This window comes from Saccopteryx bilineata, chromosome 4 (genome assembly GCF_036850765.1).
Source record: "Saccopteryx bilineata isolate mSacBil1 chromosome 4, mSacBil1_pri_phased_curated, whole genome shotgun sequence".
Classification (NCBI taxonomy): domain Eukaryota; kingdom Metazoa; phylum Chordata; class Mammalia; order Chiroptera; family Emballonuridae; genus Saccopteryx; species Saccopteryx bilineata.
In genome coordinates, this window is record NC_089493.1 from 107798137 (window position 1) to 107807946 (window position 9810).

The window sequence follows — 9810 nt, forward strand, 5'->3', positions numbered from 1 at the left end:
CCTGGGCACCTGGCGTGCAGCTAATTCCAGGATCCTCTACAAATCGGTCTGGTCCCTGAGGCAGTGACCTCAGCCGCCCAAGGAAAGCTGAGGCAGAGGGAAGAAACCAGTGCCATGCAGAGCTTGTGCTAGTGTGAACAACACAGGGGGCCAAGACATGCCCACTCACATGAGGTGCAAATGGTGTGGAGACTTGGAGGCCAAGTGTTTCTTCTTGGGCCACCAGGAGGCTGCCCTCAAGTGTCTGTGGTCATACTGAACATGCCTGATCTCACGTGATCTTGTGATGGTATGCAGGGGTGGGCCCCCTTAGTACCTGGATGGGAGACTGCCTGGTAATACGGGGGCATTGCAGGCTTTCACCTCAACCCATCTTTTCTTTCTTTCTAGGTTTTTGGGGTTTTTGTTTTGTTTTGTTTTTTCTTTTTGCCATGGTCACAGGGTCGTGTGCCCCCACACTTGATGGGTGCACAAGGGAGAGCCACTGCATCTGAATGCGTCCACAGCCTACTTGCAGCTGAGAGCCAAGGAAGGGCCCTTCTCTGCCTTGAGTGCCAGGTCACTCACTGAAACAACTGAAAGGCTGTTCATGGCATTGATCCCAAAAGCAGGGTCAGCGTGGACACTGTGGATAGTGTCAGACTGGGATAACAAAGGACCCAGGTTCAAAGCCGCAAGAGATCACCATGCTGAAAACAGGCTTGGAGTCATTGTGTCTCTTTCAGAGCACAATGTCATACCTGGCCCAAACTTGATCTATGTCTCTGTGTTTTCCTTCATCTTCTGTTGCCGCCACTCAGGTTTTCACTTCCCCACGCTGGTAGAGGCAGATATAGCACTTCGAGGTGACCCTGGCCACTGCACCAGCCTGATTGTCCACCCCTACCTGGGGCTGTCGCTTACAAGTGCACGTGCTGAGCTGCCCCCAGCTCTCCTCCATGCCAAGAACACACCAGCTTCCAAGGACCCAGGTCCTGCCACTCCCCTTTATCTCTGGGCACCGGGTATGCAACTAACTCCAGGCTTCTCTGTAAACTGGTCCTTGCTGCATGACCTTGGCTGCCCAGCAGGAAGAAGAGGATCTCTCATATTCCAGAGAGCAGGCCTTTAACAGGGACCAGGTGTCTCTTCTGCCTCCACATAGAGTTGGGGGGTCACAGCGCCGCCGCTTATACAAATGAAGGAGTCCTAGGAACACAGCCCTGCAGTGCTGCCCAGGCACCTGACACTGGCCTTTGCTACAGGGATGAAACAGATGGCACACGGAGCTTGTGGGAGTGCCTAACAGGGGGCCTGGCATGCCCAGGCATTAACGATGTGGTTGTTGAGGGCAGAATGTTGAGAGACCTCCTGGCTAGGCTTTTCTCATCAGGTTGAGTGGGTGACTGGTGGCTTAAGAGTTGGCTTTTTCTGCATCTCCCTCTTTCTCTCTTTCTTTGTTTTTTCTTTCTAAATTGAATGAAGAATGAAAAATAATCTGAAAACAAAAATAAGAAGTTTCTTCTTTTTCACTTTTTAATTCTAGGCCTTTAATATAGCTTCTGCTGTGTAACCCCTCATGAAATTTTTTTAATTTTTATTAATTTTTAATTTATTGTGTTTACATGAATTCAAGTGTCCCACTGAACATAACATTCTCCCACATCCCTGTGTCCCTTTTTATACCTCCTTTGCCCCTTCCCCCCAACTCTCTCCCCCCTTCCCTCTAGGACTTGCTGTTCTGCTATGTATATCTGTGTTATGTATATATAGTTTCACCAATCCCCCTACCCTCTCTGATCCCATCCCTTCATCCCCCTTTCTCTTACTGCTGTCCTTCTGCTCCCTGTGACTCTGCCTCTGCCTCTATTCCATTCCTCAGTTCACTTTGTCCATTAGATTTCACATATATGTGAGATCATATGATATTTTTCTTTTTTTGCTTGGCTTATTTCACATAGCAGAATAATCTTCAGGTCCATCCATGCTGTCACAAAAGGTAAGATTTCCTTTTTTCTCACCACCACATCTGGGTCAGGTGTGAGGAGATTTTCATTAGCATACCACTCTAGCAAAGGTTGTTAAGTCCTGAACTAATGCTTTCTGCAGCTGGCACCTGGATGTGCCAGCCCTGGGCCTCCCAAGCTGGAACCCAGCACAGACCAGTGGGAGACATTGCCCGTGACTGGCCCTCTTTCAACTTGGGACTTTCATCAATTTCTGACCTCATGATTCTTCTTTCTGCAGAGTTTGAAAATAATCTTTTAGAACCTTCGCTCCCCTGCCAGGTTTTGTGAAAACTTCTTCAGAATCACCTAATGTTTTAGAAGCTTTTAGTATCTTGTTTCTTAGCAAATATTTAAAAATTTAAAAAAACTATTGGTCAATGTGTTAATTACGGAGTCAAAGAAGTTATTGTTTTTTTCAAAAATCTTAAATTAAAACTATAATTTTTTTCCAGGCTTACTAACGTGCAGATCTTCATTGCTTTTTAGTTTTTCTCAGTTTGGTGGGAGCACTGATTCTTAGCCTACCTACCTGCTGATGGAGAGTGTCTTTATCCATTATGGCATAAAGCCTAACCTGTGGTTCTGTGGAGAGAGCCCCTGCCTCTCACTTCTTCTGGCCTATGTGCAGCTGGGAGCAGAGGAAGGGCCCTGCTCATCCTTGAGTGACCTGGCAGGGCAGGTCCCTTAAACAACTTGAAGGCTATTCTTGGTATTGACACCAAAAGCAGGGCAGCAGGCACACAGTGGTACCACAGACTCAGGATGTCCTCATATGCTTGTGGGATAGAGTGTTACATAGTTATCAGCTCTACTCCCCTACACAATAGCCTCTTGTTTAAGTATATAAAATAAATGGGTTTTCCTGGCTCGGTGTCATTGTATCTCTATCAGAGCACAATGTCCCACCTTGCCCAAACTCTATCTATGTCTTTGTGTTTTTATTTTATTCTCCATCGCCCCCACTCAGGTCTTCACTTCCCTGTGCTGGTCGTGGCAGTTTTCTGCTTACCCATCCCCCCATGTTTTCATAGCTGTAGTCGAACCCTGTAACTCCATGCTCATCCAGGGGTCCCCAAACTTTTTACACAGGGGGCCAGTTCACTGTCCCTCAGACCATTGGAGGGCTGCCACATACAGTGCTCCTCTCACTGACCACCAATGAAAGAGGTGCCCCTTCTGGAAGTGTGGCGGGGGGCCGGATAAATGGCCTCAGGGGGCCACATGCGGCCCGCGGGCTGTAGTTTGGGGATGCCTGATACACCACGATGAAGCACCGTGATTGTGCATTCATGTTTAACAACGAGGCCACCTACCACATATGTCAATATCAGAGCCCTGAGCAGATAAATTTCTGCAGAGGGCTGCTGTCCAGTTGAGCCTGAATCACAAGCCTTGAGGTTTCCACTGTAACTCCAGTGGGAGCAGGTCCAGGTTTCCTGGTCTCTTAAAGCAGGGAAACCACTGCTTGGTTGCCTTCCTTTACTGAGTCCAGAAGTGGATGTTTCCCTGCCAGAGCCCTAGTAGGTGGTAAAAACCACCTTCCACCTTCACCCTTTGCCCTGCATGGTTTCCCTGGATTTGGCAGAAAAGTCAGAAAACCACAGCACTGTGGTTGTTCAGGGAGGGGGCTAGGTGAGCTGGTGTACCGACTCCTTTCTGGTGGTTTATAAAACATGACTCAGTGGCTTCTAAAACAGCAATCAGTGTTAGATGTGGAACAAAAAAGCATTATTAATGGCCAGGGGAAATGTCTTTCTTCTGAGTGATGCTGAAGGAAGTGGGTTTCTGTTAAGGTCTGGAGTTCTTTCTCTGTGTCATTGACTTCCTTAGCCTCAGTGCCCAGCACAGCCAATGTCATGCCTATAAATGATGTTTCAGAAAGTGTTTTGGTAGCTTAATGGAAAACCTCAGAGAGGTGACAAGGGTCTGTGCCTCCCTGATCTGCAAGCCTAGGGAGAGAGGAGAAAATGAAGGTGGCACAATCAGGGTGCCAGGAACTTAGGCTTCTATGCATGTCTTGAACACCAAGTGGCTTGTGCCCAAAGGCTCTGCTCCCACTGGCCCTGAAAACTCTGAGGTGGGGTAAACAAAGGCAGCCCAGGCTCTTGTCAAGCTCACCATCACTTCTAAGCCAGAGGTGATGTTTCCTGGGAGGAGGGTGTATATCTTCCTGCTCCAGCCCTGGCCTCTCTTTCACCCATCACTGGGTTCTGACGACCTCTGATCTAGACTGTGGCTTCTTCTTAGGACCAACAGAAAATGGCTTTGTTGAACCCTGGAATAGGGAAGGCAGCCTTCTGTTTGCATGGACTGCCATGTGCAGAATCAGTGGGGTTGGTGGGGCCTAGGATGTGTAGCCTCGACCAGTAGAGTGCATTTCACAGATCTGTGAAGTAGTCTGGCCCCTTGTCTCTGTTGCACCCCAACTGTTCAGTCCTTCAAAACCTCGAGGTGCTCATGGCTTGAATGAACCTGGCAGAGATCAGTGAGAGGCTCCAATAAGGTGTCTTGAGATGTGAGGCCTGGGCACGGTATTAAGGTTTAGATTATTCCCATTGATGTACTTTACAGTTTAAAAAGCACTTTTTGGTCATTGTTCTGAGTCTGTATCATTCAGCTGAGGGGATCATTCCATGAGAACAATTTATTTAACCATAATTATGCAGGTTCTAGAATCATATGGCCTGGGTTTGAATCCTGGTTTCTCTGGTTACTAGTGTGTAACCTCAAACAAATTACTTAATCTCTCCATACCTCAGTATTTCCCTCTGTGAAATAGGATGGTTATAGTACCTACCTCATGTAATTGTGGTGAGGAGAATTAAATGAGAAAATACATGCAAAAGTACTTAGTACAAAGGTGCCTGGCTCTCAGACATGTGCCCAATCAATGCACATTAGCTATTACTATTAATTGTGACATTCACTACAGACTCACTCCTCAGGCTTGGTTTTCTCATCCACAAAGTGTTCATGATAGTCACACCTGCACCTTCAGCACGGGGCTGTGTGGAAGATGAAGTCGGTCTAAGTGCTGGGTCAGCGGAAGTGCTCAAATTATAGGTGTTAGCATCACCATCACCAGCAGCATTGTCTGCTAAGTTGTCGTTCAGACCATATTCCATGGTTTTATGTCATCTCTCAGGCCTGGTCAGAAGTCTCAAAACCACTGGAGCTCACACCTAGTGCAAGAAGATGATTGGATATTGCCCAGGGAAATTCTCAGCTCAGGGCTGGCTTGAATGAGAACATGGTGGTGGAGGCTCTGATGGTGCAAACACTGCCACCCTTGGTTCTGCAGGCAGGAGATTCTGAAGGAGAAGTCTGTGCCTTAGATTGAGGTCTACATGTTCAGGAACCATGATCTGATCTGTCACACAGCCACAGAGGGCATGAGTAACTTGGTCATGAGCCCCTGGATGGGCTTTTTCCCAGGTGACCTCATGTCCTTTGTTATCTGGTCACAGGTATGAGACCAGTCTTTGAAGCCAAGGGCAATGATTGGCTGCAGCTGCTGGTGCTGTACAGTGGAAAAGAGAATTAGCTGCTGTGCTAGGAGGCTGCTGGGGGCCTGGCCATGCTCACTTTCTCTGTGCAGCTACACCCTAAGTGGTCAGTCCCTCTACTCTGTGAGGGAGTGGAGGTGGGCCAGGACTCACTCAGCAGTGGTACTGGTTGGTAGAGTGAGTCCAGGGTGGGTGGGCATGCCCCTGCCAGGGTTCAGCCTGTTTCTCAGTGTTCACACTACCCTATTTCCTACAGACCACACACTGGCTAGAGATCCTGCAGGCTCTGCTTCTGAGCTCCCACTCGGTGCTGTAGCACCGGAACACCGTGGTGGTGTTGAACATGATGGAGGCCCCATGAGAGACCTGCTAGCATCCCGATATAAAGTAAGGTGCCAGAGTCCTTGTCAGTACTGACAAGCAGCGAGGTGGGCCCTGTCATGAGGGCAGCTGTGGCTTTTCTGGGGAAATCAGTGGAATATGGGCTCATAAAAACCAACTAAGATAAAGAATAAGGGGCTGTCTCATGCACGCAGTGTGCATTACAGCACAAGGAACTAGGATATGCAGCTTTGGCCAGTAGGGCCTACACCTCCCAGCCCTCTGGCCTCTTCTCTCCAGCTGCACTTTGATGTCCTTTGTCTTGAGTCAGGGGCCATGCTCATCACATGCCTGCTCTGCCAGCACTCCCTCCAGGCTCACGCAGCAGGGCTTTGCCTGTACTACTGTAGACATCTGGGAAAAGAGAAGACACCTCCTAACTCAACTAAGAGTTCCAGCATTGAGAACACATCCATGAGCCTCACCAGCAGTAAACATTGTCTGAGCCCGCCAACAGGACTGCCCCAGAATGTCTAATATAAGTGTGTGGAACTCAAAGTTGTGCCCTGCCTGTGGTCTGCAGGAAGGTTGGTCATGGGTCACTCTCTAAAGCAGGATTTGGGTGGGATGATTGCACAGGTAAGTCACATACACCAAGAAATCGTGTGGATTCTTCACCTTGTGCCCCTGCGTCTCTGCTTAATCCTGTTGGAGGCTTGGGGTTAAGCCTAGAAAGCTAACCAATATACAAATTGGTTTAGGCTCCTAGGTGCTGGCCAAGCTCATTGGCTAAATGGAATAGATAACAGGTCCCAAGCCAATGGGAGGTACCACCGCAGAGGCACCCACCTCTTCCAGCTGCTTCCCAACAGGCAGCAGTCCTGCAAGTGATGGTGAGTGAGATTTGGGGTGATAGGTTGTTCCTGTCCCAGACCCTCTTCTTTACTTCTGCAGTGGACATAGCTCACCGGATATACCTCCACATAGCATTCAAGGTTGCAGGGGAACAGCGTAGGACTTGGGACTGGATCTAGAAAGCTTGGACTGGACAGCCACAGCAGGGCCTAGGTACAGAGGTAAGCACCACCCTCCATGGGCAATTGGCCCTAAGGCATTGTGGCAGCCAATGGACACCTCACACAAGGCGCAGGACTTCCATACTTTTCCGCTGGCTGCTGCCAGCCAGGTCCTGGTCTGGCTACTACTTTCTGGGAAGCTGCATTGTGATCCCGCCTTTTCTCTCTCAAGACTGCCCATTGGAAGAAGCTTCCTGAGGGGGCGTAGGGCACAGGGTCAAGGTCAAAGTCAGTGGCCTCCTTGAGTTGGAATTAGACACAAAACAGGTTAGGAACATAGGAGTCAAGGAACTTTAATCTTAGGAGAGACCCAGAATCTGACTTCAAAGGCTTTAAAATGCCTGTGAAAGCCTGACCTGTGGTGGCGCAGTGGATAAAGTGTCGACTTGGAAACGCTGAGGTCGCCGGTTCGAAACCCTGGGCTTGCCTGGTCAAGGCACATATGGGAGTTGATGCTTCCAGCTCCTCCCCCCTTCTCTCTGTCTCTCCTCTCTCTCTCTCTCTGTCTGTCTCTCCCTCTCCTCTCTAAAATGAATAAATAAAAAATTTAAAAAAAATGCCTGTGAAATTCTAACTTCAATGTTGTACTGAGAAAGTGCATTGATTGCTGTGTGAGCACTAGACTGCCTCTGTCTCCCCATTGATGTGTGAGCTCCTGGAGGCAGAAAGCCCCCGTCTTTGGCACAGAGTAAAGGATCAATAAATGCCTGTGGAATAAAGAAATGACTACATGGGTCCAGTTGAAACTGTGTTTATACAGGGCCCTGAAAACCTGACAAGTATCCATGGTCGTATTTATCAACTCAAAGTACTGAATGTAGTAAACTAGTATGGTGTGCCAGCCCTGGAACCCTTTATGTGCATCTATTCCAATCAATTTCACAAGATAAGTACAAACATCCCCCTTTTCTACCCCTGCCTTTGTAAAACTGAAGAACTGAGCTGAACTCAGAGACTTAATTTAAGTGAATTAGCTGAGGACACAAGGCCCTGTTAGCTGCAGAAGCAAATGTGAACTCTGGAGCTGGCTATTCCCTTTACCTTCTCCCCATTGCTCCATACACTGGTGGGAACAGCAGTGTATGCAATTGGTGGGCCTGGAGTTTAGCTTTCTGCCCCTCTCAGTTCTAAGCTGTATGATTGTGTACGGTTAGTTTCTCTGGGTTACTTTTTCTGTCAAACGGGGACAATTCCCCATACCAACATTACATGGGATAATATACCTGACACTGGAAGTTTGGAGTTGAAGGGGCTCAGATTCCAACCCTAACCCTTAAATTTCTCAGGCCTACATTGTGGGAGGCTGACTTGCTGAGTCAAAAAGGGGGACAGGGAAATTGCCCCACTCTAGACAGCTGAGAGTTCTCCAAAATCTGGTAGGACTTTAGCCAAGACTCCCGCTCAGTGACCCTCTGGAATGGATATCTACTGGCATTGTGCTTAGGAAGGTGGCACTTTTCCCATCTTACAGGTAAGGCAGTGGCTGTCTGGCAAGGAACCCTCTGCAAGGATCTCGAGTTTGTCATGTTGCCTAATCAACCAGCTAGGGTTTAGGAGATTGCGCCCAGGGTCCTGGTTTAGCTTCGGTTTTAGTGGCCTCATGCAGGAGCTGTGCTCCCACCTTGGTGTCAGGTTCACAACCCTGAGCAGCAGTGCACACCAGACTCAGACGGGGACCTCAGCGGCCGTGAGCACCAGACGGAGCTACACGGCATTCCTAAGACATGAGCGTCCCTCTCCTTTACACTCCAGGCCAACCCCTGGCCACGTGTCCTCATGTCCTGCTCAGCCGGGTCTCATCTCCCGCATGTGCTGCCCGGTGCAGATGCCCAGCTAGGCAGGCAGCAAGGTGGATGGCTACTGGTATGCATGGCCCTTCAAGGTGCTGCTTTTGGTGCTGTGCGCGGCATGAAGACCTGGGCACAGGTGGAACTGCACTCCTGGGTGCCATGCTGAGTGCAGCCTGGAGAGCCTTTCTCAGCCCAGAGGGTGGTGCGGGATTCTGAGCTTTTGGTGAGAACCAGGCTGGGCTGCCGTACCTGCTGCCCTGTACCTGTGTCTACCTGAGACTGTGGCTGCCCATCACTGGCCAGGAAGCTGCAGATTCATCTGCTGAAGCTGGATGCAGAGCATGCATGGCTGCTGGATGAATCCAGCCAGGTGTACTTCTGCGGCAGGTGCAGGTGAGTGTGACTTCAGAACAAGTGGAGGGAGACCTCTTGATGTGACTAGAGCTGACTAGGGGTTCCCTTGCTCAGGCATGGACAGTTAGTCCATGGGACTCTGGAGGCAAGGCTGGATCAGTGGCTATTGGAGGTTCTGGAAGGCCTGTCCATGGCTGAGGTGGCTGCAGGTGGCTAACACTATGTGTATGTGTGTGTGTGTGTGTGTGTGTGTGTGTGTGTGTGTGTGTGTGTGTGTGTGTGAGAGAGAGAGAGAGAGAGAGAGAGAGAGAGTGTGTGTGTGTGTGTGTGTGTGTGTGTGTGTTTGTGGTGAGTGACCAGTGCTTCTCCATAGAAGCTTGGATCTTGTAGCCTGCAAAACTTTTTTTCCTTTCATTCAGTTTTGGAGGAGAACCTAGGCAGGTCTTCTTTCAAGCTCATCCCACGTCAGTCAGCTCAGTCACTCATGACTCCTGCATGCCTCTGAAGTTGAGCCCCTCTGTAGCCTCCATCACTTGTTCACACTTGGACTGTTCTTATATTGTTACTGGTCTAACTACCTCATCCATCTGCCTCTAGCAAGGGCTGTTTTTCTAAAATATTCCATAGGGAAGAGTAAAGGTGTAAGGGACAACCTTGCCAAGAAGAATCGCGGGAAAAGGTTTAAGTGTCTAAGTGGCCATGATGTGTGACTCACAGTAGATACTTTTGTTTTCAGGGAGGATAAAGGTGGTGAATGTGAGCCTTGGTTGTGCCA